Consider the following 21,431-nt stretch of genomic DNA (forward strand, 5'->3'; position numbering starts at 1 on the left):
CGCACACACACACACACACACACACAGTGTTCCGATTTGAACACTACCCTGACCTAAGGCAAAGAAGTGGGATAAAGAAAGGAACTATCTGTTGGCATCAGAAACCAGTATATTTTGTGTCTCATTCAAGTTAATGGTGCACAAGAGAAGCAACATTAGCAGATTAGGCAATGGAAACAATACTTCTCAATTAGTTACACTACCACCTCTGAGGATCTCCTTACTCCCACAGAAAGGTCTGTACAGACACTGTCAGGGAGGGGGAAAAGTGAAATTAGACCTCTTGTTACAATGTAGAGGTTGCAAGAAGGATGAGTTAAAACAATAATTTTATTTTTAAGGAGCTATGGAGACTGTCAGGCTTAACCTGGTGGTGAAACAGTAAATGAATATGCTCTTAATACCAAACTACAGTTTGACAAGACACAAAAAACAGGCAGTCTATTCAGGTACTGTCTCCACCTGACAAAAGTGGTTCTATCTGGGACACAGAGCACAGGATGGGATATTCCGCACATAGATATAACAATTACAAAGTACAGCATCCTTTCAATGCCAAGTCACCTGAAAATATCCACACACCTGCCTTGATTGCTACATGGACTCCAACCACAAATATTTGCTATGACCCCTATACATGATAGACATGCCAGCCCTCTCTTCCAATGCCCTGTAAAGCTTTCTGCCTTTTCTTTGTTCAGGGCTGGCGGCCTTTTGCTCAGATTAATAAAGTCTTTACCTCTTTGCCTTCACTAGCTTGCTCAGGTAGTCTCATCCCTCTGCTGTTTGTTACAGAGACAATGGAAAGCCAAGGGGCTCAGGCCCCACTGACATCTAAACTTTTTGCCTGACCTAATACCTTTTGATATCACCTGTCTCAGAAACATCAGAAACAGTAAGTTGACTTACTCAACAGAAAAAGTTATTAGACATTGACATTTGATTTCTTTATTTCCAAGTAAACTCTTTATTATCTTTTGCTAGACCTAAAGATCTTGAAGCCATCTACTGTGGATTTTACTTGCGTTGCAAGTTCATCCGTCTTGCTCTGTAAAGAAATAGACTATGAGGTTGGGGAGCTGAGAATTTGGAACATATACATGTTTGGTAAAGACTTTTCCCTTTTGGATTCTAGGTTCACAAATAAATCTTAACTAATCTTTATTCTAATTTAAGCCCTGTGAGTTTGTGCTCTCTTTGGCATAGACAAATCAAATTCAAGAAGCCACCTTTTACCTTCTCTTCTTTTCTAACCTGTCCTCCCTAGAGAACAAGGGAGAAGTCAGGACTAAGAAGGACTGCAAAGAGCAAGATTAACTTCAGGCAACTTTTTTATGTGGGCTGTGACAATTAGCTGGGATGTCAACTTCAATAATAAAGGCACAGTAAATCAGTTTAATTCAGTTCTGTGTGTGTCTGGATGATTGACTTAATGAAGAGGGAAGACCCACCCTGGGTGTGGGCTTGTAGCCCGGATGGAATAAAACAGTAAAGAAGAAAGAAATCTCACTTTTGCTTCTTCAGAGATCAGGTCTTCGCTGTCACCTTTGGATGTCAATCTCAACTTCAAGCACAGAATCTTTAGCCTTCCAATGCAGGCTCTTTGGCTTTGGAATATGGACTCACAGGGAACTCCGTAGTGAGCTCCAGGCCTTTGATTTTTGACTGGATCCTCTGCTCTCCAGCATGCAAATGGCCCTTTTGCACTCTTCCACCCCTTACAGCAGGGTGCTGCTGTAAGCCTGCCTGTAAATCCTTTATATATCATGTGTTATTATTAATTATATTAAATGTGTTTCTCTAGTGAACGTTAACCAATACATGCGTGAAGCCTATCTTTGCTATACTACCCCAAATTCCATGTTCCAATGTTATTTATTTATTGCCCTCCTCTGCCCATGAAACAAAAGCACATGTACACGCGCATGCACACGCGCACACACACACACACACACACACACACATAATCCTCCTTCCTAACTTCTTATTTTCACATTGGGTTGATTCCAACAAGTTCTTATTGTAGACAGCTAAATTAGTTAAAAATATTATAGGCAGTCAGACAGGGCTGGGCCCTCAAAGTCAACGCAGAAGGCAACTGTGGCTGGAGGTACATTCACTGACGGCCAGGCTTCAAAACAAAGAAAACTGACTACACCCACATACTTCCCCAAAGGATAATAAGCAGTAATTGATATTCTAAATAGACACCAATCACCTGAGTAGGGGAACCAAAACCTCCCTAGCCCATTGCTTCCCAGAAAATCCTTATTCGTTCCATGTGTGCTTGCTATATGCCTTGCTTCCCCATTTGATCCCCATTTGATTAATATTACCTAAGTGACTATACTTGTAACCTTATTGGTTGACCATAGTTTTGTCCCACTTGCCTTACCTCATGGTTTTGCTCTACAAAACTCCCTTAAGAAGCAGGATTTCCAGGCTGCCTTCTGTCTCTCTTAGAAAGAACCTAACTTTCTCTCAATAAATTCTTCCCGTTCTTAACCTCTGTTGTTCCTAGAATTCATTCTTTGATTTCGGAGAACACAAACTCAGCATTTCAGACAAGTAATGGGTTGAGAGTTATAATATTTTCTTGATATTATTTGGAGGTCTATATATCATTCCTACATCACATGCCTTATATCAGTTTGAGGAGGCAAACTCAGACAGCACTAACATATTAAACTCAAACAAACAACAACAAGAGCTACATCCCTTGCCAGCCTTTTTATAAAATTTTTATTTGGAAACGGGGTCTAACTAAGTCACCTAGCCTGTGCTGGAAATTGCAGTCCTCCTGTCTCAGTCTCCCACAGTGCTGGGCTTTCAGATGTGCACTACTATAAATGGCTCACAGTAATTCTTTTACATGTAAGTCACTTCATGTCACTCCTGCTTTGCTTCCATTTTCCTCAGAGTAAAAGCTTAAGTCCTTAGATTGCAGTTAGGTAACCTAATTAGATATCCTGTAGAAGTTAGACAGGGCCAGCCCAGGAGGAGCCAACATGGAGGACAATCCAGACACATTCACTGAAGGCAAGAATTGTAAAAGGAGAGAACCTACTACACCCCTGTGTATCCCCTGGGAATAAATAGCAGTGATTATATTCTAAATAGGTATCAATCACCTGGGTGGGAGGGCCAAGGTCTTAAACCAGTCTTTCCAGGAAATATCCCTGACCCCCACTTTTACTGAAAATCCCTACACTTGCTATGTGATTTGCTCCCCCATTTGACCCCCATTTAATCAGTATTACCTGGGTGACTGTACTTTTAATCTTATTGGTTGTTCATGGTTTTGCCCCACCTCATGCCCACCTTGTAATTTTTCACTGGGTCTTATAGTTTTGTCCCACTTTGTACCCACCTCATCACATGGCTTTGCTGTATAAAACATCTTGGAGAAGTGGGGTGGGTGGGCTTTTCAGTCCCCTTCTGTCTTAGACAGAAGCTTTCTTTCTCTCAATAAAATTTTCCTACTTTTGACCTCCATTGTTCTCAGAATTCATTCTTTGATTTTTAGAGGACATGACTTGCATTTCAGATATCTAACTGATTTGGGAGTTACATCTTCTCTCCCTACATTACTTACAGTGACCTCCTACAATGCTGCAGAATCAGTTCCTCGACCCATTATCTATCTTGGTTTTGTGTGTGTGTGTGTGTGTGTGTGTGTGTGTGTGTGTGTTTTGTATGATTCTTTTAATTATTTTGGGAAGATACCCGACAGGACAATAGCTGGGTCAAATGGGATCTCTAATCCCAGTTTTTCCCAGGTATCTCCCTACTGATTTCTACAGTGGTTGCATCAGTCTACACTCCCAACAACAGCAAAGAAGGGTTCCTTTTTACCCATAGCCCCGCCAGCATTTGTTAGTTGATTTCCTAAAAGCAGCCATTCTTTCTGGGGTGAGGTGGAATCTCAGCATTGTTTTTATTTGTGTCTCTCAAATGATCAGTAACATTGAACATTGTTTCGTATGTTTATTTGCTGCTATTTGTCTGAGAAATGTCTCTTCATTTCAGATGCCCATTTTTGAGTTAGGTCTTTAAATTTGGGAGTCCTAATTTTTTAAAATTACTTGTGTATTCTAAATAGTAGCCCTTTGAGGAACAGCTGGTAAAAATTTTTTTTCCATGTTGTGGATTGTCTCTTCACTCTGTTGGTGGTTTCTCTTGCTGTGCAGAAATTTTGACTGAGATCCCAGTTGTTTCTTTGTGCTAGCTCACATGTGACTGAGGTTTTGTTCATGAAATCTTTTTCTATTCCAATGCATTCAAGAGTTCTACCTAACCTCTCTTCCAGCTGGTTTATTGTTTCTGTTTTAATATTTAGATCTTTGATCTATTTCAATTTTAGTTTAGTGCATGGTGAGAGACACAGGTCTAGTTTTAATCTTTGTCTGGTTGAAACCCAAGTTTTCCAGCACCATTTATTACAGAGGCTATCTTTGCTCCACTGAGGGTTGCTGGCTCCTTTGTCAAAGATGAGGTGGCTGAGTATGTCTGAAGTTGTTTCTGCATCCTCTAATTAATTCCACTCATCTGTTTCTTTGCCAGTACCATGCTGTTTTTATCACATTAGCTTTGTAGTGTAGTTTCAAGTTGGGGATTGTGATACCTGCTACCTTGTCTTTGTTGCAAATAGCAAAAGAAATTCTAGGTCTCTTCTTGTTCCAAATGATTTAGATTGTTTTCTCAAGTACTGTGAAGTATGCTATTGGAATTTCAATCAGGGTTGCACTGAATCTGTATAGCAGTTTTGGAAGTATGGCCATTTTCACTATATTGGTTCTTCCTACTCAGGTACAAGGGATGTCTTTCCATTTTCTGATAGCCTTTTGGATATCCTTTTTTTCAGAGCTCTGTAGTTTTCAAAGTAGAGGTCTTTGAATTCTTTTGTTAGGTTGATTTCTAGGTCTTTTTTTTTTTTTTTTTTTGGATGCTGTTGGGCAAGGAATTGTTTCTCCAGTTCCTTTCTCAGTGAGTCTGTTATTCCTGCACAGGAAGGTTATTGATTTTTAAGTGTTGACCTTGTATCCTTGTATCTACTGAATTTGGTTATTAAGTCTAGAAGACTTTTGGTGGAGTTCTTGGGGTCTTCTATATAAAATATCATATCATCTGCAAATAACAATTTAACTTTTTTGTTTCCTATCTTCATTCCTTTCATTTCTTTCTCAGGTCTAATTGCTGTGGCTAATGATTCCAGAACTACATGGAACAGGAGTGGTGATAGTGGACATCCTTGTTATATTCCTGATTTTAATGTGAAGGATTTCAGTTTTTAACCATTTAGTATGATGTTGGCTGTTGGCTTTTCATAGACGGCTTTTATCAGGTTGAGACAGAAATTGACTTTTCCAATTTTCTGTAGGGTTTTTCTTTTATCATGAATGGGTGTTGGATTTTGTCAAATGCTTTTTCTGCATCTATTCAGAAGATCATATCACTTCTCAGCCTCTTGGCTAAGATCAAGTGCATTCAGATGATCATGTGGTTTTGTCCTTGGCTCTATTACTATAGTGTATTACATTTACGGATTTGCATATGTTGAAACATCCCTGCATCCCTGGGATGAATTCCACTTGACCAGGATGTATGATGTTCTTAATGATCTTCTGCATTTCTGTTTGCCCATATCTTATTGAGAATTTTGGGGTCTATGTTCATTAGGGAGATTGGCCTATAGTTTTCTTTTTTGGTTGAGTCTCTTTCTCTGCTTTTGGGATGAAGGTGATGCTTGCTTCCAGGAATGAATTCAGAAGTATTGCTTCCCTTTCAATTTTATTAAAGAGTTTAAACAGTAGTGGCAATCATTCTTCTCTAAACATATTGAATAATTCAGCAGTGAAGCCATGAGGACCTGGGCTTTTCTTTGATGATAAGTTTTTAATTACATTTTCAATTTTGTTTATCAATACTGGGTTGTTTAGAATTTTTAGGTCTTCATTCAACTTTGGTAATTCACATATATCTAGAAATCTGCCCATTTCTTCCGTGTTTTGCATCTTATTGTCATATAGGTTCTCAAAATAGGTATTGATGATCCTCTGGATTTCTGCTGGGTCTATTGTAATTTCACCCTTTTCATTCCTAATTGCATAAATTTGGGCTTTTTGTTTCCTTTTTTGATAAGGTTGGCTAAGGGTTTGTCAATTTTATTCTTTTGAAGAACCAACTCTTTGCTTCGTTGATTTTTTTTTAATCATTCTCTTAGTCTCCATTGCATTCTTCTCTGTCTTTATAATTTCTTCTGTTGTATGAGCTTTGGGTTTGTTCTGCTCTTCTTTTTCTGGATGGTTGAGATTCAGCATTAGGTTGTTTCTTTGAGCTTGCTCTGTTTTCCTAAAATGAGTATTCACTGCTATGAATTTCCTTCATAAGACTGCTTTTACTGTGTACCATAAATTCCAAAATGTTGTACAGGCATTGTCATTTAATTGTAGAAACTGTTTGATTTCTTTTTTAATTTCCTCTGTGAATTTCCTTTTTTACATTTATTGGTAGTTCAGAAGTGTGTTGTTCAATTTTCATGTGTTTATGAAATTATTGTGGTTTCTTTTGCTATGGAACTCCAATTTCAGCACACTATCATCTGATAATATACACAAGATAACTTCAATTCCTTTGCATAAACATGTTCTATGAACATGTTCTATGAACATGTGGTCTATTTTGAAGAACAACATGTGTGCAGCTGAAAATAATGTATATTCTGATTTTGTGGAGTGGAATATCTGTTAAGTCCATTTGTTCAAGAATTTGGTTGAGGTCTAGCATTTCATTGTTGATTTTTTTTTTTTGTCTAGTTGATCTATTTGTGACAGTGGGGTATTGAGGTCACCCACTATATATTAGTGATTGATTTTTATTTTGTGTTTTGTTTTGTTTTGTTTTGTTGAGACAGGGTCTCACTATGTAATTGAGACTGACCTGGAACTCACTATGTAACCCCTGGCTGGTCTTGAACTCACAGCGATCCTCCTGCCTCAGCCTCCCACATGCTGGGATTACAGGCATGAGTCACCACACCCGGCAGTGATTGATTTTTTAATATCCATTTTTATTTCATATAGTTGGGGGCTCTAGTGTTTTGTGCATGTATATTTATGATTGTCATCTCTTCCTCTTGGATTATTAGCTTTACAAGATGTAGTGGCCTTGTTTGCCTCTCTTAATTAGTGTTGGTTTGAAATCCATTTCGTCTGCAAATAGGACAGCTATTTCTGCTTTTTTTCAGGTCCCTGTCGCATGGAGTACTGTTTTCCACCCTTTAACTTTCAGTCTATAGGTTTCTTTTTGAATTGTATTTCCCATATGTAGCATATTGTTGGATCTTGCTTCTTTTTTTGGGGGGGATCTTGCTTCTTGACCCCATCTGGCAGTCTATTTCTTTTGATTGGTGAATTGAGACCATTAATATTGATAGTTATAATTGATATGTAATGGCTTATTTTTGTCATGATATTTTTCTGTTGTTGGATTCTCCATCTTTGTATTTAATTTCTTGTCTTGTCTGATTGATTCATTTTGCTGGATTTCATGGGGTTGTGACCCTCATTGTCTTCTCCTACAATATTGTTTAAAATTTTTTTGGAGTGCTGATTTGTTGTCCATGAAGTTCCTCAGGTGTTCTTTCTCATGAAAGTAACTTAATTCTCCATCAATCCTGAAAGATAGTTGTTCAGAGTACATAAGTCTGGGTTGGAGGTTGTTTTCTTTTAGGGATTGAAATATTTCACTCTGAGCTCTTCTTGCCGTGAGGGTTTGTGTTGAGAAGTCTGCTGTGATTCTCATGGGCTTTCCTTCATATGTGATTTATTTCTTTAACTGCTTGTAGTATTTTTTTCTTCTGTTTGTAATATTTTGTTCTTCTTATATGCTAAGTGTAGACTTTTTTAACCATGGCTAGTTGGAATCCTATATGCTTCACTTAGGTATATGTCAAATTCTTTTTCCCTGCTTGGGAAGTTTCACTTCCATGAACAGTTTTGTTTTGGTTTTTATGTCGATGGCACTCTCTCCGGTTTCTTCATTGACTCCAATCAGTCTTATGTTATTCTTCCTTGCATCATCTAGCAGCTTGCTGGATTGATTTCTCATGGTCTCTTACTGTTTTTAAGAAATCTGTCTTTTCCTATTCACCAAATGCAATCCTGTTGTCTATATTTGACATTCTGTCCTCACACTGGCTCATTCTGCTGTGTAAACTTTCAATGGAGTTTTTAATCTTTTGGATATCTGTTTGCATCTGCTTTATGGATTCCATTTGTTTCCTATGCTGGGATTCCATCATGTTCCAAAAAAAAAAAGGAATGTTTATGAATGAGTGTCCAATGACAGTACAAGTGTGCAGACAATCATGGGACTTCTTGGTGCTAGGGAGATGGTCTTGTGGCCATCTGTCCTGTTTACTGAGAAATAGCTGTTATTTGCTGAGAGTAGCTGTTTGCTTTATCTGCTTTTTAGGGTCTCACTTAGGCCAGGTATGACATCTCTCTGCCTCTGACACTCCCTGTAGATAGACCCCACAGAAGTCCCCTTACTTCCTTCAAGTCTTTGCTCAAACATTACCTTTTCCAGTTAGACCACCCTGATTACCTGGGTTAAAACTATAGCCCATATGCAATAACTCATGTACAGTCCCCACCCTCTTTCACATATTCTATTTTTTCCACAATGTTTATCACATTTTAACATATTATTTATATGTGCATTGCTTACTGTCGCTTTATCCCTACTAGTACTATAGAGCTAATTAGTTTTATATATATACATATATATATATATATATATATACACACACACACACACACATTACAGGCAGCCAGAGAGGGCTGGGTCCTCAGCACAGGAGAGTTGTGGCCAGAGGCACATATTCTCCGAAGGCCAGGCTTCAAGAAAAATAGGAATGACTATACCTACGTACTTCCTATAGGGATAAACAGCAGTGATTGATAATTTAAATGGGTAACAATCACCTTGGGTGGGGGCCAAAACCTCCTTAGCCCATTTCTTCCTAGAAAATCCTTGTTCAGTCCATATACACTTACAACAAAACTTGCATCCCCACTTGACCCCCACTTAACCAGTATTACCAAAGTGACTATACTTGTTGTAATCCTATTGGGTGACCATAATTTTGTCCCACCTCATATCCCACCTTGTGATTTCCCGTTGGATCAATATTACCTAAACAACTATACTTTTAATCATGTTAGTTGATGATAGTTTTGTCTCACCTTGAACCTGCTTTACCTCATAGTTTTGCTTAATAAAACACTCTTGACAAGCAGGGTCAGTGGGCAACCCACTTTCCAGGCTCCCCCTTCTGTCTCTTAGACAGAAGCTAAATTTCTCTCAATAAATTCTTCCTACTCTTAACCTGGTTGGAATTGATTCTGTTAGATTCTACCTTGCTCCTACTACCAACAATTCCTGCAATCCCTAACTTTTACACACACACACAAAAAAAAAAAAAAAATCAAAGAAAAAAGTTAGATAATTTTTGTTATTTTAGTTCACCTAGCTACATTTCTCATCTCAGGAACTAATTCTAAAGGTTTCTGTACTTACCATGTTAACAATAAAATCAGACATTCCAAGCATTCTTCTAGAAGCGAGAGGGAAAAGCTGGACAACCACTTAACAAGGCTCTCCAAGATAAGCCAAGTTACCACCTCCAAAGTCAGCAATGATGGTCACAGATTATAGAGTCCAGCAATTCTGTGAATGCAGAGCAAAGGAAGAATAAAACCTAAGGGAGTGAGAAGCTGAATGATGGAGTATGTTCACTTATAAACCACTTTATTCCCATTCCAATTCCTTGCCTTTTCTCCTCTCTGCTCCCCCGCCTTCCTCCCTCCCTCTGGCTTCAATCTACGAAATATAGAGGAGGACAGAATTAACTGTGAAAACCTAGCCACATCTCATCTCCTATTGATACTGGCTTCTCACAGCTGCAAGTCCCTCCCTACTCACCCTGGATTTCCCTTCTTACCACCCCACCTGCTATAATGGTAATCCCAAAGTTTACAAGAAAGCAATAGATTTGATAAAAAATGAAAAGACAGGGTCATAATATGTTACAAAGCCAGATTCATGGGGGACTCAAGGTTGTAATAGGAAATCAGCTCTTTCTTAACTTTCTCCTCTGACCAAAAAAAAAAAAAAAGTGTTTTTCAAAACAAATTGAATTATCTAGAACCCTGCTACTATTTTCTAATTATTAGCTATTTCTTAACTTATTGCCTTTAGCTTTCAACCATCTTTATCATTTTCACATTTTTTTCCACTACTGGGGATTGAACTCAGAGCCTTTTCACTGACCCAGCACTTTATTTTTTCATTTTGAGATAGGATCTCATTAAGTCCTTAAATTGTTCAGGCTGGGCTCAAAATTGGGATCCTCCTGCCTCAGGAGTGCTGATGTTACTGGGATTTTAGGGGGCTGGGGACTCCTTCTAGAGATTCTTTCTAGGTCCTCACTGTCCCAAACAATGAATTCATTAAGACAAACAAAAAAAAGTAGAAGGTTTACATGTAGTAAAGGTAAAAAAAGAAATACATTCTACAGAGTGAGAACAGACCATTGTGAAAGAGAGACACAATGTAGTTTTATATCTCCCACTCTTCAGGCTGACGTCACATCTAGGCTGTCCAACAAAACACCAGTTTGAGGGCTAGGGGTTTAGCTCAGTGGTGCTGCGGCCTGCCTCGCAAGCACAGGGACCAGAGTTCGATCCTTAGTACCAAAAGAACTGGATCTCCATGATCAATAGGTCACAGTCACTTGCTCAACAGATATTACTATACTATAATCTCCTACCTTACTGGGATTATAGGCATGTACCACAATACCTAGCTACTATCACATATTTAATGGATGTATGCCATGCCCTAGCGCAGTGATGACAAACCTTTTAGAGCTTTCAATGACACAAAGAGCCTGCTGCAGCCACTGCTCAGGGAAAGACTGGAGACAAAATAGAACTAAGAAGAATCAGTATTGTGGAGCTTGGCCTTATAGATATCCTGATCCTGGATTGTACCAAGATAAAAATAACAGCATCATACATTTAATTCCTCAGAATGTAGTGGCCTTTCCTAAAACCAATGAAGTCATACTATATTTATTCCTATACTTTTTTTTTTCTCTGTACTTGGAATTGAACATAGGGCCTGAGATACATCCCCAGCCCCTTTTTATTTCAATTTTTAAAAATGTTTTTATTTTTTGATTTAATAATTGGGATTGAACCCAGAACCTTCATATTAACCTACATCCCCAGCACTTTTTTATTTTGAGACAGGGTCTCACTAAATTGGCAGTCTGGGCTCAGATATGTGACCTTCCCACCTCAGCCTCCAGAGTAGCAGGATTAAAGGTATATAATCCCTGTAGCAAGAGAGTCCCATGCTTTTTTAGGCTATGTGTTTCTTTAGCAAGTTTTTCTTTTACATAAATATCTAATTCTAAGATGGATACTTTTTCACTTTTAACAGGATACATCTTGAAATTAGGATGCATCTTATAATAAATCATGTATCCCAGGATAATTTTTATTTTAATAAATACAGCTTTTATAACAAAATGGATCAATCTCCTAAACTTTATAAAATGAAGAGACAAAATAATATACATAGTATAAGTCTGTTCATATAAATTTTAAAACCAATGCTTTAAACAGTTCAGCATATAAAATACCCATCTAAGCCAAGTGTGGTGGTGCACGCCTGTAAAGCAGCACTCCAGAGGCTGCAACAGGAGGATCGCTGTGAGTTCAAGACCAGCCTGGGCTACATCGTGAGTTCCAGTTCACTCTCAACTACATAGTGAGACCATGTCTCAAAAAGCAAAACAACAAAAATACCCATGTATAGGGCCATAAAGAAAACATGAGAGGGCTGAGGACTGAGCTCAATGGCGCCACACCTGCCTTATAAGCACAAGGCTATGAGTTCAATCACCAGTTTAAAAAAAAAAAATTGACACAATGCTAACAACTGCAAATTGAGGTGAATAACATGAAAAGGTTGATTTTACTTCTTTGCTACTTTCCATAAGGTTTGAGATTTTTTAAAATAAAAGAATAGGAAAGGGTTAAAAATCAACTAAAGCTAATGTAAACAATTTTGGAGTCACTTGGGTACTAAATGATGAAGAAAATAATCATCAAAATTTGGCACAGGGCAGACGAGAAGAATGAACTGGTGATGACAGAGAGGTTCGTGGGGAGCTTCTGGTGCTGGCAGTTTCTTCTTCCACATGTAAATGTTATGCATTTCCTTTATAATTATTTATTTCTTTTCTTTTTAATTGAGTTTATTGGTATATTTTAGGGATATAGTACAATTACATTCATTGTTAGGATCTTGTACCTTTACATGACAGGTCTTGGTTCTCATTTTTTCCCCTTGTCCCTGCCCTCACTTCACCCCCCTCCTCCCCTCCCCATTTACAACCACTTTATTTCCATCTTTTCATGTTCTCACATTTTTTTCTTTTCCCTTATTACCACCCTCACTTCCCCCCTCCTCCCCTCCCCATTTACAACCACTTTATTTCCATCTTTTCATGTTCTCACATTTTTTTCTTTTCCCTTATTACCCTTCCCCTACCCATCCCACCTTCCCTACACCTTTAGACCTTTTCTTCCCATTTCACAAAGTCAGTTATCTCATTAGGATCTTATGTACTATTACAGCTTATTCATACCAGAGAAACTATTCGGTTCCTCCCCTCCCCATTTACAACCACTTTATTTCCATCTTTTCATGTTCTCACATTTTTTTCTTTTCCCTTATTACCCTTCCCCTACCCATCCCACCTTCCCTACACCTTTAGACCTTTTCTTCCCATTTCACAAAGTCAGTTATCTCATTAGGATCTTATGTACTATTACAGCTTATTCATACCAGAGAAACTATTCGGTATTTACACGTGTGTGACTTCTTTATTTCACTTAGGAGTATATCCTCAATAAGTGTTCATTTTCCTATGAATCTAATTTCTCATTCTTTATGGCTGAATAATATTCCATTTTATAGAAAAACCACATCTTCTTTATCCAGTTTCCAACAGATGGGCAAATGGGCTGTTTCCAAGTTTTAGCTATTACAAACTGTGCTGCTATAAACATGGGTGCACATACATCACTGTGATATGATGCTTTTAGTTCTTTTGGAAAGATACCCAGCAGAGGGATGGCTGGGTTAAATGGAACCTCTAGTCCCAGCTCTGGGAGGTATCTTCATATTGATTTCCATAGTGGTTGCACCAGTCTGCACTCCCACCAACAATGGAGAAGGGTTCCTTTTTCCCCACATCCCCGCCAACATTTGTTATTGTGTGATTTCTTGATAGCAGCCACTCTTTGTGGCGTGAGGTGGAATATCAGTGCTGTTTTCATCTGCATCTCTCGAATGACCAGTGATGTGGAACATTTTTTTATGTATTTACTTGCTGCTTTTATTTCTTTGTCTGAGAAGTATGTTCATTTCAGATTCCCATTTTTGAATTGGGTCTTTATATTTGGGGGGCTGATTGTTTTGTGTTCTTTATATATTCTAGATAATAGTCCTTTGTCTGAGGAACAGCTGGTAAAAATTATTTCCCACGTTGTAGGTTGTCTCTTAGTTCTGTTGATGGTTTCTTTTGCAGTGCAGAAGCTTTTTAATAAGATGAGATCCTAGTTGTTGATTCTTTCTCCTAGTTCCCGTGCTACTGAGGATTTGTTCATAAAATCTTTTCCTGTGCCAATGTCTTCTAGAGTTCTGCCTAACTTATCTTCCAGTAAGTTTAGTGTTTCTGTTTTAGTATTTAGATCTTTCATCCACTTGGATTTTAATTTAGTGATGGTGAAAGATAAGGGTCCAATTTTAATCTTTGGCAGGTTGAAATCCAGTTTTTCCAACACCATTTATTGAAGTGGCTATCTTTCCTCCACTGAGGATGGTCAGCTCCTTTGTCAAAAATGAGGTAGCTGAGTACATCTGGAATTGTTTTTGTGTCTTCCAATCTGTTCCACTGATCCTCAGGTCTGTTTCTTTGCCAGTACCTTGCTGTTTTTATCACAGTGGCTTTGTAGTATAGTTTCAAATTGGGAGTGTTATACCCACTGCCATGTGTCTGTTGCCTAGGATGGCTTTTGCTATTCTGGGTCTCTTATGGTTCCAAATGAATTTTTGGATTTTTTTCTAGCTCTGTGAAATATAGTGTTGGAATTTTAATTGGCATAGCATTGAATCTGTATAGCAGCTTTGGTAGAATGGCCATTTTCACTATGTTGATTCTTCCTACCCAGGAGCAGGGGATATCTTTCCATTTTTTTATATCCTCTCTGATCTCTTTTTTCAGAGTGCTATAGTTTTCAGTGTAGAGATCTTTTGATTCTTTTGTTAGATTGATTCCTAGATACTTCATTTTTTTGGATGCTATTGTGAAGGGAATTTTTTTCCCTTATTTCTCTCTCAGTGAGTCTATTACTTGTGTACAACAAGGCTATTTATTTTTGGGTGTTCACCTTGTATCCAGCTACTCTACTGAATCTGTCAGTTAAGTCTAGAAGTCTTTCGGTAGAATTTTTTGGGTCTTCAATGTAGAGTATCATATCGTCAGCAAATAATGACAGATTAATTTCTTCCTTTCCTATCTTTATTGCTTTAATTTCTTTCTCTTGTCTAATTGCTGTGGCTAATGTTTCCAGAACTATATTGAAGAAGAGTGGTGATAGTGGGCATCCTTGTCTTGTTCCTGATTTTAACATGAAACTTTTTAGTTTTTGGCCATTTAATATGTCAGCTGTTGGTTTTTCATAGATAGCCTTGATTAAGTTGAGATAGAGACCATCTATTCCAATTTTTTGCAGGGTTTTTATCATGAATCGGTGTTGAATCTTGTCAAATGCTTTTTCTGCATCTATCAAGAGGATCATGTGGTTTTTGTCCTTGACTCTGTTAATATAGAGTATTACATTTATTGACTTACGTATGTTGAACCATCCTTGCATCCCTGGAATAAATCCAACTTGGTCAGGATGTATGATCTTCTTGATGATCCTCTGTATTCTGTTTGCTAGTATCTTATTAAGGATTTTTGCATCTATATTCATTAAGGAGATTGGCCTGCAGTTCTCTTTTTTAGTTGTGTCTTTCCCTGGTTTGGGAATCAAAGTGATACTTGCTTCCAGGAATAAATTTGGAAGTATTTCTTCCCTTTCAATTCCATTGAAAAGTTTGGAGAGTAAAGGCAGTAATTCTTCTCTAAATGTCTCATAAAATTCAGCAGTGAATCCATCAGGACCTGGACTTTTCTTTGTTGGTAAATTTTTAATTACATTTTCAATTTCACTGACTATAATTGGGGTGTTTAGAATGTTTTTAATCTTCTTTGTTCAGCTTTGGTAATTCATAAGTATCTAAAAATCTGTCCATTTCTTCTGTTTTCCAATTTATTAGAGTATAGATTCTCAAAGTAGGTATTAATGATCCTCTGGATTTCTGTTGGATCTGTTGTGACTTCACCTTTTTCATTCCTGATTGCATGGATCTGAGCCTTTTCTTTCCTTTTTTTGATAAGATTAGCTAAGGGTTTATTGATTCTTTTTTATTCTTTTAAAAAAACAACTTTGTTTCATTTTTTTATTGTTTTCTTAGTTTCCATTGCATTGATTTCTGCTCTAATCTTTATAATTTCCTCTCTTGTTTGAGCTTTGGGTTTTTCTTGCTCTTTTTTTTCTAGGAGTCTAAGAGTCATCATTAGGTTGTTTATTTGAACTCACTCTGTTTTCCTAGTGTGGGCATTCAGTGCTATGAATTTTCCACGTAGAACTGCTTTCATTGTGCCCCATAAATTCCTGTATGTTGTATTGGCATTTTCATTTATTTGTAAAAACTGTCTGATTTCTTCTTTAACTTCCTCTGTGATCCATTGATTGTTCAGGAGAGTGTTGTTTAACTTCCATGTGTTTGTGAAATTCCTAAGGTTTCTTGTGCTATTGATCTCCAGCTTGATTGCACTATGATCTGATAATATACAGGGGATAACTTAGATTCTTTTGCATTTATTCAGATCTGTTCTATGAGCTAGTATGTGGTCTATCTTGGAGAATGACCCATGTGCAGCCAAAAAGAATGTATATTCTGATTTTGTGGGGTGGAATACTCTATAGACATCTATTAAGTCTATGTGTTCCAAAACTTGGCTCAGTTCTAGTATTTCATTGTTGATTCTCTGCCTAGATGATCCATCTATTTGTGTTAATGGGGTATTTAAATCCCCCACTACAATTGTATTAGTGCTTATTTGGTTTTTCATGTTACTTAATATTTGTTTTATATAGTTGGGGGCATTAATATTTGGTGCATATATGTTTATGATTGCCATCTCTTCCTCTTGAAATGTTCCCTTTACAAGGATGTAGTGGCCTTCTTTGTCTCTCTTAATGAGTTCTGGCTTGAAATTTACTTTGTCTGCGAATAAGAATGCTATCCCTGCTTTATTCTGGGCTCCCATCGCATGGAGAATTGTTTTCCACCCTTTCACTTTCAGTCTATGGACTTCTTTTTGCACTAGGTGTGTTTCTTGTATATAACATATTGATGGATTTTGCTTCTTAATCCATTTTGCCAGTCTGTTTCTCTTGATTGGTGAGTTGAGGCCACCGACATTGATGGTTATAACTGATATGTTCTGACTTATTATTGTCATGTTATTGTCCTTTTGTTGACTCTTTTTACTCCCCCCCCTCCTCTTTTAGTTTCTTGCCTTGCCTATTTGATTTGGTCTGTTGGGCTTCGTGGTGTTGTGACCTTCTAGGATAATGTTTAGAATTCCTTGTAGTGCTGGTTTGGTGTTCATGAAGTTTCTCAGGTGCTCTTTGTCATGGAAGTATCTTATTTCCCCATCCATTTTGAAAGAGAGTTTTGCAGGATATATCAGTCTAGGTTGGAGGTTGTTTTCTTTTAGGACTTGAAATACCTCACTCCAGGCTCTCCTTGACCTGAGGGGTTTGTGTTGAAAAGTCTGCTGTGATTCTGATGGGCTTTCCTTTGTATGTGATTTGTTTCTTTTCTCTTACTGCTTTTAGTATTTTGTTCTTCTATCGGATTTCTGGGATCTTGATTATTATATGTCTAGGTGTAGATTTTTCTTAATTGTGGCTAGTTGGAGTTCTATATGCCTCACTTATCTGTATGTCTAATTCTTCCCTTCTGTTTGGGAAGTTTTCAGTCATTAATTCTGTGAACAGCTTTTTTAAGTCATTTGTATTTTCTCCTGCTACTTCATGGATTTCTATTAGTCTTATGTTATTCTTCTTTGCATCATCTAGGAGTTGTTGAATTGATTTCTCATGATCCCTTACTGTTTTTAAGAGACCTCTCTTTTCATGGTCACTGACTGCAATCCTATCTTCTATTATCTGAAATTCTATCTTTGCAATCTTTTATTCTGTTGCGTACACTTTCAATAGAGTTTTTAATCTCCTGGATATCTGTTTGAATCTGTTTTATGGATTCTATTTCTTTCCTATGTTGGGCATTCATTGTTTCCATTTCTTTCTTCTTCTGGGCTTTCATGGCTTCTATCATGGTCCTGAGCTCATATATTTTTTTCTGAGTTTCTGTTCTAGAGTCTTGAATCATGACTTTCATTTTGCTCACCATCTCTATGGTTATCTGGGAAATTATTTCTATTGCGAATTTTTCTAGAGCCTGCTTGATCTGTTTTGTTACCTCCTCTACTATGGGTTTGGGGTGTCCTGCTGGTTCACTATCAGAACTTTTTATCTTCATTTGCCCTACTCTTTGCCATTGGTGAACTGGAAGTCTGTCTTTGTGTTTTGCTTAAGTGTTTTCTCATTTTTATTTTTGTTGTTGGGTTGTCCTTGGTTTAATTTCTGGGTTATTATTTAAATCTTTCTGATATAGTTGTGCTTTAGCTTTTGAGTCTCTAATGCCTTATAGACATTCTCATTTTCATAATATCAGAGAAAACAACTCATTAAATCAATCACAATCCTTTATCCCAATTGATACATTCAGCACCACAATAGGATGAAGTACAACTTGCAATTTGACCACTTGTGGTAGTCATTAATCTATCACCTTTAAACCATGTGAATTAAATTACAATCAAGAAGCAGCCCAAAATATGTTTGCAGTGGATATGCTTTTCAATATAGTATCTTTACCATTTAGGATGGGGGCTTAGACAGAGTTAGGACAAGAAGAGTAGATAAGTGAAAGTATTGGAGGAGGTTTCAAGTGAAGCCAGAGGACATAGAATGACCATACAATCTTTACAAAACTATTGACTTCAAAAGGGTTAGACAGAGTGCAAGAGTAAGGACAAGAATGTATGCCCTTAACAGTAACAGGGGCTCGCTTTCCCTTGAAACTACTGACCCATGAGTGAGGTAAAATGACAGAAGAAAAGAGCATAAAGAAAAAAGAAAAAAATGATAAAAGAAGAAGTCTGAGTTAGGGTAGGAACAGGAATAGAAAGGGAGATGAGGGATAATATGGTGGAGCAAGAGACTGAGTTTGAGAAAGAGGACAGAAAAAAGAAAGAAATTACAGGGTGGAATGAGGAAAAGAAAGAAAAAAAAAGAGTTTGAAGGGCCTCTTTCAGACTATGTCTCTGCTGTCATAATATACAATGTGCACAGCCATGTGCAGAACCAAGACCCCCTAATCTCAGCTAGCCAATGGCAGATCCCCACGACTTAGACTGAACTCAGGCCACAAGGCCTAAATTGAGTTCCCCAACCAGCAGTGTTGAACTCCACACAGTTCTATTACATGTTTCCCCTGCCCTTTCTTTAAAGATGTTCAAAGTTAGGAGCTCAGAAAACTACCCTTTATGACCACCTATGCCTCTGCAAAGTGGGTCCAAGGACTGGCCCAATTAGGAGGTCTGAGAGCGGGGGTGGGTGTTGTGGGGGTGTTTCAAGGGCGCCCACGCGGCTACCTTCCTCACTGGGGCTGGTGGCAGAGCAGTCAGGGGATGGCTCGGATCCACTGAATGGGCCTGAGCAGGAGGCAGGAGAGATCTCAGGGCAGACTTCCTTGCTGGGGCTCTATAATTACTTATTAAACTACACATATAAAGTTTATGCATTTTCAGATATATATTTAACAACAGGAAAAATTAAAAAAAGAAAAATTGCTATTCATTTGATAAACATTATTTTTAAAGAATAAACTTTTTCTTTGTAACAAGTAAACATTAAGTAAAGGGGCTTTAGCCAAGTGGATCCTTTTGTACTTGAGGATCAATCATTAAAAGGTACTTTACATGGATTAATTTTTTAAGGCTAATTAAAATCATCTCTTAGTTTTACATTACATAGTTTTTTTTTTGTTGAGACAGGGTCTTGCTGTGTAGTTCAGGCTGGCCTTGAACTTACTATGTAGCCTAGGCTAGAGTTGAACTCACAGCAATCCTCCTGTCTCAGCTTCCCAAGTGCTGGGATTATAGGCATGTGCCACTACACCTGGCCTAGATAGTTCTTTTACAGGCACAAATTCTAAATCTTCTTAAATTTGATATTATGTAATACATTATTCTGAGTAATTCCCATGAACTGCAGCATGACACCCTGATTTTATCTGCTTTTTGGTAGGTATCCTAGTATATACAAATTAAATTTTGTCTTAACACAACTCCAGATAAAAGTTGTACGATTATGTAAATATGATGCCTAATTATATTGTTCATTTGTGACTTTTGTTTTCTATAGCTTTTTCTGATTTCATTAGGATTTAATAGTATTTTTGTGTGTGAGAGACACTGTCAAAGGCAAAAAGTGATCAGAATTTCACATTCCTAGACTGACTTTTAATGTACATTAATCCACTTATCACCCATTTCATCTAAATCCTTATCAAAATCTAAGTCATCACTTTCTTCATTCCTTTTGTAGATTCTTCTATGATTGGATCTTTGATTACTTTCAGTATTTTCAGAATTTTCTGGTTCTTTATTAAACAGAACAACAATGTCTTCTTTCTTTACACATTTTGCACAAACTTCAAGTTCATAGGCACATGGTCTACACATTATGTGGTAGGAATCCTTCAGTCTTCTGTAAACATTTAACACATATTTTTAGATTTTTGATAATGGTTTATATTTGCTGTATTTTACCCACCGTTCAAGAGCTTCTTTACAACGCTGACATACTCCAACATGTTTTGCATTAACTTTCTTGATCTGAACACTCATCAAATTTGTCATTTTTGAGCTTATTCTTATTCTCATTAAACACATTCTGGTGCTTCTGTGGCCTTGAATGAGCCACGGTGCCCTTCTGGGAGCGCATTGCAGAAATTGCCACCAGCTTGCACCAGTTGCAGTAAAAGGGTCATGGAGAAGATGGAGAAGTCACCCTGCGATGCAGACACATAGGCTGGTGACCTACTTTATTTCTTAATAGTAAATAGTGAATTTTACTATTGATGATAGCCTACATTCAATAAAATACAAAATTTTATCAATAACAATAAATTCTGGTTCTCAGAAACACAGGATTTATAATACTGTATTAGAGAAACTGAGAACCATAATTGTAGCTGGGAAACAGAATGCTGTAACTTTTATTCAGTTTGTTTGCCTTCACAAAACAGGACCAACAGAGTGCAATGAAGTAGTTTAGTTATGGTTTTAAACCAGATGTGGTGGTGCATACCTATAATCATTTCCAGAATTCCAGGAGGCTGAGACAGGATGATCAAAAGTTTTGGCTCAGGATGGGCAATTCAGCACCATAGCAATACCCTGTCTCAAAATAAAAAATAAAAAGGGGGCTAGGGATGTGGCTCAATGTAAAGTCTCAATCCCTAGTACCACAAAAATAAATAAATAAATTTTAAAAGTAAAAGTCTTCAAAAGAGAAATCTGATGGTTCAACTATGGAAGTCTAGATTAAAGAAGCAGCAGCTTTTTTACTCTTTGCAAAAATAGAGATGGCGCCCAGACATAGTGGCAAATACCTATTATCCCAGCACTTGGGAGGCTGAGGCAGGAGGATTACCAGAAGTTTGAAGCCAGGCTAGGGTGCATAGTGAGTTCAAGCCTAGCCTGTATTACAGAGCAAGACCCTGTCAAAAAAAAGTGGTTTTTAGAAATTAAATGAACCCAAGGAAATTCATAGAACAGCAAAAATTGCCTAAGCAAGACAGAATGTGCAAAAGTAATTGCCTCTATTCTGCATCAACTAATGAAAACATGTAGTCTTTAGAGATAAAAATATAACTCTAAATTTTTTTCAGTCTTCCTTAGCAAGGTAAGAGGTTTCCTTTTTTTTTTTTCTCATTGAGTTTATTGGTACATTTTAGGGATACAGTACAGTTACATTCATTATTGGGATCTTGTACTTTTACATGACAGGTCTTGGTTCTCATTTTTTCCCCTTCTCCCT

The 21,431-nt window shown here is 37.5% G+C and overlaps 1 pseudogene; it reads right to left on the reverse strand.

Moving 5' to 3' along the window:
- Window positions 1-19,849: 19,849 nt before the first annotated feature.
- LOC104868723 lies at window positions 19,850-20,333 on the reverse strand (annotated as a pseudogene).
- Window positions 20,334-21,431: the final 1,098 nt, after the last annotated feature.

This window comes from Fukomys damarensis, unplaced genomic scaffold (assembly GCF_012274545.1).
Source record: "Fukomys damarensis isolate Sample0158 unplaced genomic scaffold, DMR_v1.0_HiC HiC_scaffold_17, whole genome shotgun sequence".
NCBI lineage: Eukaryota > Metazoa > Chordata > Mammalia > Rodentia > Bathyergidae > Fukomys > Fukomys damarensis.